The sequence below is a fragment of the Lissotriton helveticus genome, chromosome 1_1, assembly GCF_964261635.1.
Source record: "Lissotriton helveticus chromosome 1_1, aLisHel1.1, whole genome shotgun sequence".
NCBI classification, from domain to species: Eukaryota; Metazoa; Chordata; class Amphibia; order Caudata; family Salamandridae; genus Lissotriton; species Lissotriton helveticus.
This window is the reverse complement of record NC_136057.1, coordinates 335,294,700-335,307,702: the sequence shown is the minus strand read 5'-3', so window position 1 is coordinate 335,307,702 and position 13,003 is coordinate 335,294,700. Positions and strand designations below refer to the sequence as shown.

The 13,003-nt window shown below is 48.4% G+C and overlaps 1 protein-coding gene across 13 annotated transcripts in view; it reads right to left on the bottom strand.

Moving 5' to 3' along the window:
- The window catches only part of LOC144804990 (V-type proton ATPase 116 kDa subunit a 4-like), a 6,844,636-nt gene that overhangs the window by 77,800 nt on the left and 6,753,833 nt on the right, over positions 1 to 13,003 (bottom strand). The gene's annotated exons all lie outside the window — the stretch shown is intronic.

The window sequence follows — 13,003 nt, the reverse complement described above, 5'->3', positions numbered from 1 at the left end:
ATAAAATTTTAATAAACAAAAAAAAATAGAAAATACTTTCATGTTGAATATTAATGGTATATTTAGGGAGGGTGTATACATAAACCTATATGTATATGAAATATTAAATAAAACAAAGGTGTTACCCTGCCAAGGAGGAGGATTAATGGATGATTTTAGAGCACGAAATTCAGCATAATGGACCTAGTGAAGGGTCCATCGCTCCGCACCTTCGCATCAAGGCAATAATGCTTAGCAAAGATATGCAATGAAGCCTATGTTGCCGCTTTATAGATCTATGTAATCGGAGATGGCCCAAACTAGTGCAGAAGTGGTGGGTCTGGCTCTGGTGAAACGGGTCCTGATCCTTTCAGGAGGACCTTCTTGGCTAAAGCATAACAGGGCATATTTACAAGGGCATTATTGCCGTAATAATTTCATCGCCCTATTAACAAGGTGGCACTAACATGCATTAGCGCATGTTAGCTGCCATTTTTGTAATGCCACGCAACTTAGCGATATACATCGCTAATGAGATGCAAAGTAGGCATACCTTCCAGTAACACACTATGAAAAATGGTCGCGACCAGGACATCGCGTTATTTACAACGCGACCCCGGAACCACGAAGCGATGATGAAAGCTGCACTAACCACAGTTTTCGCAGGATCCTTACGCCTGGTCAAAACTTGGCTTAGGCATGTATTGAATGGGAGGTGGATTGTTTTGGTTACGTCCACACTCCCCTATTATCAAGCTTTACGTTAGTGTGTGACATCATCGCTTGATTTCACACGCTAATGATGAATATCCCCGTCTATCGCAGGTTTGTACATCGCTTGTGAGCAAGACATTGTAAATACGCCGCTAACACGGCGATGTAAACCAGCGATAGGCAGCAATATTCAAATTTGCGCTATGCGTGATTTGCGATGTTTAACGCGAAGCGTTGATATCCCCCAACATGTCTTTATGCATAGGATGGTCTAACGGGATAGAGTCCTCTTCTGAATTGCCTTCCCTTTTTTGACCCCACAATAGCCCACAAAGAGCTGGCCATCTGACAGGTATTCCTTGGTGCAGTCAAGATAGTAATTAACCTCTCACCCTTAAGAAAGCACATGACACAGGGTACTTACAGAGGGATGGCTTACCCGGCAGACAGCGAAATACAGACAAAGGAGCTAAGTCTCCTTTACAGTGCCAATAGCACATCCCTTCGGAGCCGGGAAAAGCGCAAACTGAAGCATTTGGGATACCTTGGCCTACGAAGTATCCCCACCACTGTCCGCACACGTAAAATACACAAATATTAGAAATACGTGAGTAAGGTGTGAAATGGTGCCCCCGTCCTGAAGAAGGAGCACTTGCTCCGAAACATGTTGACGCACACCAGAGGTACTGTTCATAGTTACAACAGATAATTACCTCACCCTGCACCCTTTTAACAGTACCAGCCCGGGGTTGTGAATAAAGTTTTCTTACCCACGAGCCAGGTACTTTTTAAACCTTCACAAAACCCCACCACTCACATTAAATACCCCCTCACTTGCATCACACACACCACACATAGTCCAACTCAGAGTGCTCCCGCGTAGTCGTAGGTCGCAGCACGCCGCATCCCGTTAGAGGGGTGCGAAGACCCCAATGATGAAGCATTACACCAAGGGGCCTGTTGGTGTGTGAGGGGTATTTAACAAAACACTGAGTGTCCCCACACTTGTGGCACACTCCCCGTCGCTATCACTGTGAGTAGGATTCTTTTTGTTTATGTAACAGTGCCCGTGGAGTAAGAATCCTACACCTATACTCTACCTCCCTCCTATTGTTTTTTTCATAACAACATATATACACTGTGCCACCTGGCACTTTTCATGAATTTACAGGGATTATGTACACCACGGGGCCAATAGGGTCCCTGTCATAAACAACACATAGTTCACAGTTAGTAAGGGCAACCAGTAACTACTGGTAAGAGTACACTTAGAACAAATCATGGGGCATGAACATCATGATAATCATCAGCATAGCACATTATACACATACATCCTCAGCACAATGCACCACAGTAAACACCTACCACAGTGCACATCTCTGTAGTAATGTTACTGGCTATGTAGCATCCAAAGCATACTCACATCACGGCATAGCACAGCCCATTAGGCAACTCCCAGTACTCCCAGGCATATGGAAAGCACACTAAGCCTGTAACCAGGGCCCCCCACGTAGGCTCCCGGAATTCATGCCCGCCTGATCCAGGCACAATGCATTAATGTGGGAGGATCCCTTACCCCCCAATACTACTCCTCTTTCTCAGTGAGGAGTCGGGCCTCCATAGAGATTTCCCTTTTTTTGCCCCCAAGATGTCAGTAAGCGCATAGCTGCAGGCGAACATGCGGTGCAGGTGCAAGTATATAGGCAAATGCAGGAGTTAAATTGGCGCTACGAAGGCACCTCAGTGAGGTCATCCAATGGCGCTGCGGGGCTGGGAAACAACATAACTGCCCGCTTCCTTGCAAGGGGCACCCCTGAGAACGTGCTTGACCTCTAGCGGCCTGGCCCCCAAGATATGTATTCCTCCGGCAGCTGCCCGTGGCGTGAGAAAAGACAGCTCACTCCCAACCAGGCCTACTACCGGGGCAGTAAGCTCTCAAGGGAAACCTTCCCCTTTCCCCAAGCCTCCACTGTCCTGGGAGCTCGACAGGTGTAGTACAGCCCCCTCTTGAGGGAGTCGACCAATGTTTTTGCCTGCTCTCCACTCTGTTTCCAGTGACACCCAAGGCTCTCTGGTCAGGTCCCTCGGAGACTGACAGGCACGGAGCAAAGTCTCTGCCTCACCACTTCTTTGGCTCTCTTCGAGAACACAGCCCTGTTTGGCTCCACCCACCTCCAGGCTCAACCTCGCTTCCACCTACTTCTTTCCTCGCTACGGAATACGGAGTGAAGTCTCCGCAACTTCTCAGCTCCGGAAATGCAGCCCAACGCACGCTGCACGGCTACATGCTGCTCCAGGCACCAGTCAGCTGAAGGAAACGGCGGTCTCAACTCTGCACCGCGCTCTTTCATCTGCCCCACAATAATAGGGGCTAAAAACATAGCGCTACCAATGCTACCGGTGGCCTCGGTAGCACCTAGCTGGTCTACGGGCATAGAGACCTGGCAGCACTCTCGGCACACCGGGCGCTCTTCCCTTAACAAGGGTACTGAGTTCCTTAGATGGCTGGGTGAAAATCCAGTGCTTACCAGGCGATGAGTCTGAGGTCACCCAGGGCAGAGCTGGGCCCAGGCAGGCCAGCTCACAGGGCCCTCTAGCAGAGAGGAAGTCCTTTGTGGCAGTTCCTTCTGGCGCCCAGCAGTCCTCAAGTAAGCACCACTTCAGTGAGTACCACCTTACATGGGTCACAGCCCCAATATTTATATCACTCAGTGTCATTGTTCTTCCCCCTGGAACAGGGCTCTGTGCCCAGTCTAAACCAGTTCTAGGGGGCACTTAGCAAGTGCACAACACTACTCATTGTTAGTGTAGACTTCGGCCCCAGTCACTCCACAGGGGGGCAGAGCCTGCATTGTGAAATGCAGTCACAGCCCAATTCAGGTTCAGGTGCTACTCCGCCCACTACTCCAAATGCTGATCAGGCCTATTCAGCTTAGCGTTGACTCCCACAGACCCTCTGGCACCACTGCACCTCCCCACCCCCTGTCACTCCAAGGCTAGACAGTCAATACACAACAGACAGACACAAAGACGCATAGCACACATAAATGCCCACTTCTAAACCTGGCATTTCTAAAATAGTGATAATAAATCTGTGAACACCATTATGCAGCATTTATCACCATTATTCCAAACATACCAAACTTGATCGGACGACTCCTCTCATGTCAGGAATTACCACTTAAGCACATATCAGGAAATCCCCTATGCATTCCTATGAGAGGGCAGCCTCACAGCATTGAAAAACCAAATAGGCTGTTTGTCCACACATGTCCTACCTTTTACCTACACCGCACCCTGCCCATAGGGCTAGCTCGGGCCTACCTTAGGGGTGACTGATATGTAGTGAAGGGGGAGTCACGGACGTGGCAACCACTTTATGTGCCACGTCACAGTGGCAGTAAACTGCGCGCACAGGCCCTGCAATGGCAGAGAACAAAAAACTCCCAACATCGGCTGACCTAAGGTTCAGCACATCAGTCCCTGTTTGTAAATATTAAGTGTCCTGTACATTCGCTTCCAGAGCCTGCCGCAGTAAGGTTCCGCTAGGATCCAGGAAAAACAATTCTGTTGAGAAAGGAAGGTACACCAGGAATGGAGCCAGAGTCATCCAATTTTCTCTACTGGTATCAATATTTTAAAATGGCCATCAGCCAACGCGTTGTGTCCTATGGAGGAACTTCATCAGGGATTTGAGTACAACGTGAAGAGTTCTGTACTCATATGAAGCAGCGAAGGAGAACAACCTCTCAATAGGGGTCAAACAGTAACACATCCTATCGCCTGAATTATCAGGTTAGAGGACATTTCTCTAGTCACAAGCGTTGGCAGAGGCCTGAGACAAGTTTGAAAGGCTACTTTGGTGGGTGGTGCAAGCAGCGCTGCAAACCCACCAGTAGCATTTAATTTACTGGCCCTCGGTATACGAGATACCACTTTACAATGGACTGATAGGTAAATTAAATAGGCCAAACAGGTGTAGACCAACCTTACCAAGTTTACCATAGACAGCACATGCACTTTAACACTGAAAAACAGTGATAAAGTGCCTAGAGTCCTAAAACCACAAACAACAGGTCAGTAAAAATACCGGAGGAAGGCAAAACATTCTGGGATGACCCTACAAACAGGGCTAAGATCAACAGAGGCCCAAGAGATTGGGGTGCAGAACCATTCCCCCGACTAGGAAAGATGATCCAGCCTTAATGGCAGGAGGAGCAGAGGGCAAGTAAAGAAGTGTAAGAGGTCTGCATACTACACCCTTGTCAGCTAATCTGGAACTATGAGAATGACTTGGCTCTTGCCTTGGTGAATCTTCTTCAAAGCCCGAGGAATCAAGGATATGAGGAAATCATCATGAATGGCTTTATTTTGATAACTTGTATCATAAAAGCATTGTGCAACATTTTTTACAGCAAATAAAAGAATGAATTGATGCAAATAATAGGTTGATACATGATTGAACTGGAGATTGTGCTTACACAGTATGTGCACCACAAAACATAAAACCGCTATCTAAAAAGCTGTACATAGAAGTTTCTATGAGTTTGTACATAAAATCATGCATGAATTTAAAATGAATATTAAAAAAAGATATAAACTTGACAGTGCAACCTAGCGGGCTTAAATAAAGTGCCAGTGCTTTTGCATAAAAAAAAGGCTTTCTTGGGTCAAGGTGATGTCTTAGTGTGGCCTAGAGTATGAAAATGAAGACATCCTCATAAGGCTTTTTGTCTGACTGTTGGTGCATAGCTTAGAACTTGGTTACCCCACAAGTAGAAAGCTCTTTAGTCAGGTTTCGGTATGCACAGAGCAACCCGAGGGCTTTCGGTGTCACCCAAAGCATAAAATTAAGGCACCCCTTGCAAGGCTTTTTGCCTGAGTATCCAAGCATTGCATAAAAACGTAGCCACCCGCGGGTAAAAAGTACACTTGGGTCAGATTTTAGAATGGGTAAATCGGCCCGATAGTCGCGAGTGCCCATGTGTCTGCAGATCGGTTTTAGCCATTTAGACCTCACGATGTTGTGGGCTGGACAGGCAAACATGACATGAGCAGCACACTCCATGGGGCTCTGCAGCAGGGGCAACCTTCTGTTATATGTTTGGATGGGCGCCACTTTTGATGTCAGTGCGTGGACTGGGAGTGTGCCGAGCCTAAATTAGATATACAATACCCTATCTCGTGGGACCTGGATTATATTCAGATAGGGCTTGAGGCTTCTGGTCTGCTTATGATTAAGGAATTCTTCCGTTAGCCTCTGCACGTTGGGCTTGCTAAGTTCCTGGCTGTCTGTCCAATCCCGGTATATGCGTTTGAGTTCTACCTAGCTTGGGGGATTTTGATATGGGGAAATGCTTAATGCAATGGAAAGTACCACTTCAATTGAAATGTCCCCCAAGGTTTCCCTCAACAGATACCGAGGGTGCAGAACTACTGGCATTGAGCTTTTATTTCCGCAGAGATGAATAAGTCCACCTGAGGTGTGCCCCACTTGGCGAAGATAGCCTGGACTAACTCTGGTAGAATGCACCACTGGTGATCATCAAGATAAAGCCGGCTTAGGATGCCAGCTGTGGCATTCAAAGGCCCTGTTAGATGATTGGCAGTGAGCCAGATTCCCTTAGCGGTACAGGGCCTCTAAAGGTGGCACAATAAGTACTGCAGCCCTTAGAGGTCCTCCCTGGTCAGAGTGCCATCGGTACTTGTGGTACCATTTACTAGGGGCTGACCTGTGGCTATAGATGCCAATTGGGTTAGTTTTGGGGAAAGGACACAGGCCCTGGAACCCTGATGGGCAGGGACCTAGGGCACATCAAGTCAAAGTGCATCAGTAGTCTGGCAAAAAGTGTGGGGGGGGGTTACTGCAACAGAAACCCACTTTCCTTCAGTGGGCTAATCCGTTTTCTAGTATAAGTAGGTCTGCCTCAAGTGTTTTACGCATGCAAGCTTGTGTGCCAAGGCAATGCCCTTGCATCACTGTCTTGAAGTTGTCCCATTCAATGAGGGATGACGATGTAGTGCCTGTATTCTCGTCGAAGTAGTTCAAAATGGCAGCACCTACTGATGCTCAGTATGATTTGTCTTCTAGTGTGTCAGGTTGCATGCGCCATCTAGGGATTGGAGTTGTGTTATTGCCCCATGCTATTTGTAGCACGTGTGACTTGTGATCAGAGTGCATTCTACCAAGATATTGAGGCTCAGTTGTGACAAGTAATAAATCATCTGTAACTAGTATTCTGTCCAGTCGGACGTGCAAGCTGTGCAACCCTGAGTAGAATGAGTAGATACGGTCTATGGGGTTTCTATGCCACCAGGCCTCTACCAGGTGCCATTCCGTGGTCCAGGTGTTTAATGCCTTCTTGACTGCTACCCTGGGTGCCCCAGGTAAAGGAGGAAAGGACCTGTCCAGCACACAATTAAAGTCTTCCCCAAGTAGCAATGGGATTCCGCGGCAAGTCGACAGTTTGATCAACAGGGAGTCAAGAAACACTGCTTGTTCAGCATTAGGCATGTATATGGAAGCCAGTACTACAGGCCTTCCATCCAGTCTGCCCTTTACCAAGACTTACCGGCCGTCTGTGTCTATGAGCAATTCCTCTGCTCGGAATGGAATTCCTGGACGGACCCAAATTAGTGCACCTCCAGCAAAAGAAGAGTAGCCAGTGGTATGCAACTGACCTCTCCATCTCCTTTGCAAATTCAGTTCTCAGATTTTGTGAGGTGTGTCTCTTGGAGGAGAGCTATTTGGACATGGTGCCGCTTAAGATAGGAGTAGATACCCCCAGGAAGGAGCATGTATCCCACTAACATTCCATGTGCTTATTTTCATATGTCTGATGTTGTGGGGAGACATGTAACCCAGCGTGCCCTGGGGCGATGATAGTATCTGCAAGGGAGTACAAGGGAAGGGCCTTCAGACTCATCCTATCCATGCTATCTTGAATACTAAATAGAGCTGGAGTGCGTTGGATAACCAGGCTAACAAAATTAGAACAAATAATGCCAGTAGGGTGAAAATGCAACATGCAGGCGTCCAAACCATAAAACAAACAGATATGTGAACAATGGCTAGTGGGTAGAGTTACCCAAGTGATGGGTATTGGCAGGAATGAGAGAGTTTGTGAATCCCGCCTTTGTCTTATAGCACGCAGTGGCCGGGCCGCTTTAGCAATTGCATATGCCAAAGAATCAGCCCAGGAGACATTCATGTGGGTGAGGGCTGCCAGATCCCAGCGGCCGTAATTACACATGCATTATTTGTGACTTGAGCGGGGCATTATGGCTGTCACAATTAGACGTGAGATAAAGATAACAGTGCTATACGAGTCTCTTAGTACTTGTGTGATCATTGTTGCAACATCATGGCCTGGATTGGTCGAGTAGCTAACAGTTTGTTATATTATGTCTTCTGCTGTTTGAGGCGTGCTCTCCAGCAAAGTTATTGATTGTTGCAAGTTTGATGTCCTATCGATGGATTGCGCGTTGCTCACTCTGTCATGTGAGCTTTCCTACGATAATGTGTCACTTTGCTGACTTCCTATTTCAGCTGCTGCTTGCAGCGCATTGCGTTGGTCCATTCTCATTTGCTCCAGGTTGGGACCTAGACTGTGCGAAACCATTTGTCTCTTATATCTCCTCTCCCCTTTACGTTGTTTCAGGTCTGCACTCGGTGGCGATCTCAAAGTTTTCCCGCTGGATTGGGCGGCATCTTCAAAGTTTATGTAGTCTAGCCACACTCAGGCAGCAATGGGGGTATTGAAGAAGTAGGTTTTGCCTTTTTTGACCACTCGCAGTCGGGCGGGAAATATCAAAGAGTATTTGAGGCCATGGTCACGGATTCTTTGCTTTACCTCCAGAAAGGAGTGCCTTTGCTTTTGGACTGATGCTGTGTAATCTGAAAAGAGCATTACTGTACTGTTCACCACTTCATTTTCTGTAACTTTCTGGTTTCTTGCAAAATCGGGTCGATGTCTTTGTAATTGAGTACGCGTAAAAATAATGGTCTGAGACACGCACACAGATGGGTGAAGGGGGGAGCGGGTCGGTACTCTGTGGGCTCGCTCTATGACAAAGTACTGTGATAATGATCTTTCTCATAGCAAATACCAGATCCACCGTTCTGCGTAGGCAGTGGCATTTTTCCCCTCTTTACCTTCCGGAAGTCCTATGACAAGTACATTGTTACGTCTAGAACAACCCTCTGAGTCTTCTAATCGATATTCTAGAAGCTTTACTTGGGATGTAAGTACTTTAAGGCATTTTTCAGTTTCTTGCATCTTAGAGGAAAGTTCTGCAATGGTTGCTTCTAGCGTGCAAGTTCGGTCTGCTAGTTTCCGATGATCCGTGTGCAGGAGATTTAGCTCAAGGGCTACCTTGTCAATTTTATTCTCGAGTGAGGTCCGTGTTAGCTCAATTGTGGTGCTTAGCTTCTCCACTGCAGCCAGTTTTGAGTCTAGTTTACTGGACATGGGATCTACGGAGGGAGTGGGATGGTGGTAGTTGGCTGGTTGGACCTCCAGTGGCAGATCTGAGATGGCCCATGTCAAACATGTGGTGTTGTAGTATGGAGTAACTGGCTTACATTCTTGAGTTATGCAAGCATTGCTGTCACCCTTGTATTTCTGCGATGGGCCTTCCGGGTGCTCAGTTGTAACCTCCTTATGCATGGCGCTTCCCTCTACACTCCAGACTAGGACCAGGGTCCACTAGGCCTCATCATTTCCCAGGAGTGTGTTGCATCAGTTCATCCCGTACGGGGCCAGACACATTTTAAACATTTATAACGCGCCACTCCTGCTCCGGCACTGCTCATCACTGAGTTGTCTCAACAGCCACTTCGGCTGAATACCTTCTTGTCCGTGCATCCAGACGTCATGCACCGTAGGGTGCCGCCAGGCCATCTCTTCCGATGCTAGGCATCTGTGCGCACACAATGCTCGATCAGCCTCCGGCGCCGAACCGACCAAGGGGACCACCAGACCACTTCTGCCCTCGCTGTGTTCCCGCAGGCACAGGCTCGCCGAACACAGCCCGTGGCCTCAGACTCATGTCATTTTAGCAGGCCACTCTTCCGGTCTTCAGGCCTCGGTCCGCCTTCCCCTGGCCGGTTTCACATCTCATGGCAGTACCCCTATGTTCTTGAGGCTTGCAGGCTGATCACAGGTATGTCAGGTTGCCGCAGTGCTGTTTAACTACCTCAGGATTGATTTGTGCAGGATGATTTTATTGGCTAATGGGGGATGAGTAGCAGAGCTCTTACAGGGCACCCACTTCATCCTTGCCTGTGTAGCCACACCCCATGTCAGGTCCATCTAATTTCTCCACCAAGCCACTTCCGCAGCAGGGCTGGTGGAGATCACAATAGAGTTCGATAGATCTCCTTCGTACTAGAGCCCCTGCCTGTGGAGGCACCACTGTAAGGCTCTCATATGCCAATGCGCATGCGTGATGAGGACAATGCAAGGAAGATAGCAGATCTAGAAATCTTACGACTCTCAGGACTGGAACTTTTGTGCCTCGTTGAAACAATGGAATCCTCTCATAGATGTCTGCAATTCTCTGTGGCAGTGGAAAGGTGTGGAGAAGGGTGGTGTCCACTTTCAAAACTATGAACATGAAGTGGTTAGGAGGATGTGAGTAGATGGGATTTGGGCATATTCATTGAAAAGCCCAGGTCGAAGAGCAGAGATGCTGTCAACTGCAGATGATAGAAATCTATTTCTGGTAAGCTGGCTTGGATGAGCCAGCTGTTCAGGTATGGGAAAATTGGCACACCAAACTGGGGAGATGGGCTGCCACCAATGCCATCACCCTATTAAACAGAGTACCCACGGTATGTATGTTAGAGAGTCACCCCAGGTCCTGCACCACTAGTTGTTCTACCCTGGTTGTGACATGAGTAGAACAAAACTCCCATCTGCCATTGCAGCTGGAAGAGCTGTTTGAACTGCTGGTTTACAATTTCCATTATAAAGCACTGACAAAGACAGACTCTCCCTGGTATATTTGAGAGTTACCCATATGGCAGGCCTATCTATGTAGGAGAGCAGGTTTCTGCTTATTATAGTTACCCCCACTTTTTGCTGATGTTTCACTGTTTTTCGACTCTAGTCTGCCTGGGGTCCTGGACTAGCTGCTTCCTCTCTAAAATGAATCCATGTACTTTAGGTACACTCCAGTTTGGTTACTGGGGTACCCTTATGAGTCCCTGGTATATGGTACACTACGTACCAAGGGCATATGTACCCCAGATGCCTACCATGGGTTGAATCATGTATTATGCCACCCCTGGGCAGCCTTCCAAAATTACACCACAGGTCTGCTACAATAACCTGTGTATGCACCCCTTACTTAGATGTAGGTTCCTTATATCTTCCATAAATCACTACACATATAAACCTATCAGTCACCCCTATGGCAGGCCTTATCAATCCTGAAGGTAGGGTGCTGGGTTTTGTGTGTGAGGGAGGCCATGCATGAGCAGGGCCCCGCTGCAGCCTTCGGAATCTATTCTTCGGGGTTGTTCTGTGATGCAGTCAGACCATATACTCTTAAGTGAATTATAACCTCGCTGTAAATACTAACTTTGGAATGGCTGCAAGGAAACATGTTGTGTTTGGTGTCAAACACTTTGGAATCATACCCCCCGCCAGTCCTGGCGGCGGGGATATGATTCCACCCTTCTAGAGGAAGAGACATGTCCACACCGGTACACACGATACCAGCTTAACTGAACCCAGGAATCACAAAATGGATGACACAGACACAAGTCTGGCCTCCTGCTGCTGGATGAAACTCCAGCAGGGGAGGCCCAGACAATAGGTTTCCTGTCACAGGGAGTTGTCACCCCCTCCCACACAGGCTTTAGTGTATTGGGGCTGGGTGGGTGTACTCCAAGAGTGCTTTAAAGTCAGCACCGGGGGAACATTTGGTGCCCCTGTGCATAGCCCAGTTCAAACTGGTTTCACGTGCTACCAGCCCCTGCTCTGGCGCAAAACTGGACAAAGGAAATAGGTGTAGCCACCCCTCTTTCCAAACCCTCCCATAGGTGGGTCCCAAGAGTTTGCCCCACCCCTTCCTTGGGTATAAGACAGGAACCCCTGGCCACAGGACTTTAGATTACACCTGGACGAAACTCTGATACTGAATCCTGGAACTTCAATGATCTGCACAATGCTGGATGACTGAAGAATCTCCCTTGGAGTAAAGGAGTTACTCCCCTGTGTGACAGGCACCAAAGACGCATCTGACTGGTTTGCATCTCCGAAGATCCCGCAGGACTTTGCAACACAGGAGGTGGATTTCCAGACATCCCTGAGGCCGACCTGAGTCTCCAGCAAAGCTGAGACCTGCAGCCCTCGTGGGTACCGTGGAACCAGAACCCCTGGACACTGTGTACCTTTGCAAGTGCATCAGCTTCTCGATGATCCTTGAGGCTGTGCACTGGGTCACGTATAGCCCAGACCCTGAGCAGCATTTCCAGTGAAGCTTGCTGGCCTACACTCCACGAGTGTTCTGTGAGCCAGCGCTTTGTGTTTTCGCTCTAGGTAACTTTGCGATCCCTGGTCCGTCAACTGGTGGGTTCCTGAGAAGGCAACTTTGACTTTCCTTGGGCTTCCCTGGTTGCTCCAGATGTGCCCTGACTCTCCACCACTTGGGGAATCCCCTGGACCTTGATAGACTACACCGAACCATCTTTTCTCTTCCTGCATGGGTTGCTGTTGCCAAGGCTTGTTGTATCCAATCCAGGCACCGATGCTGCAGCACTCGACATCCTTCGTGGGACAGGTTGAACCCAGCTCCTGGTTGTCGTCAAGGCCTCCTGGTCCTCATGGCTGCAGAGTCAAGCTTCACCTCTTTGCACCTGAAGCACCCGACATCGTTGATCATTCATCTATCATGCCCGTGGTCACTTGCAAGTGACCCAGACTCTGTCCCCTCTGCTTTCAGGTTCCTCACATCTTCGATCCAGGCTTGGATCACACCGGACAATCTTCTCCTCCAGGGCAGCAGCACTTTGCAGCAGATAGCCATTGAAATCAACGACGATTCCCGACACGAATTGACACCTATGCACCCGGCTTCCCTGGGTGAGGTAACTAGAGTACTCTGGTGCTCCCGTGGGTGTTGACCCTCGAACCCCTTAAGTCTAAAGGGGTTTGCTCAAAGTCCTTTTCTAAGTGTCCCTAATCTTTAAAATTCCAACCACGACTTTCCCCATAGAAGTTAACAGCGTCTCGCAGCTGTGTTCTCACACTGCATGCGGCTCTAGTGGGTCCCATGTGTCACTACCTTGGGTGGTTCCTGG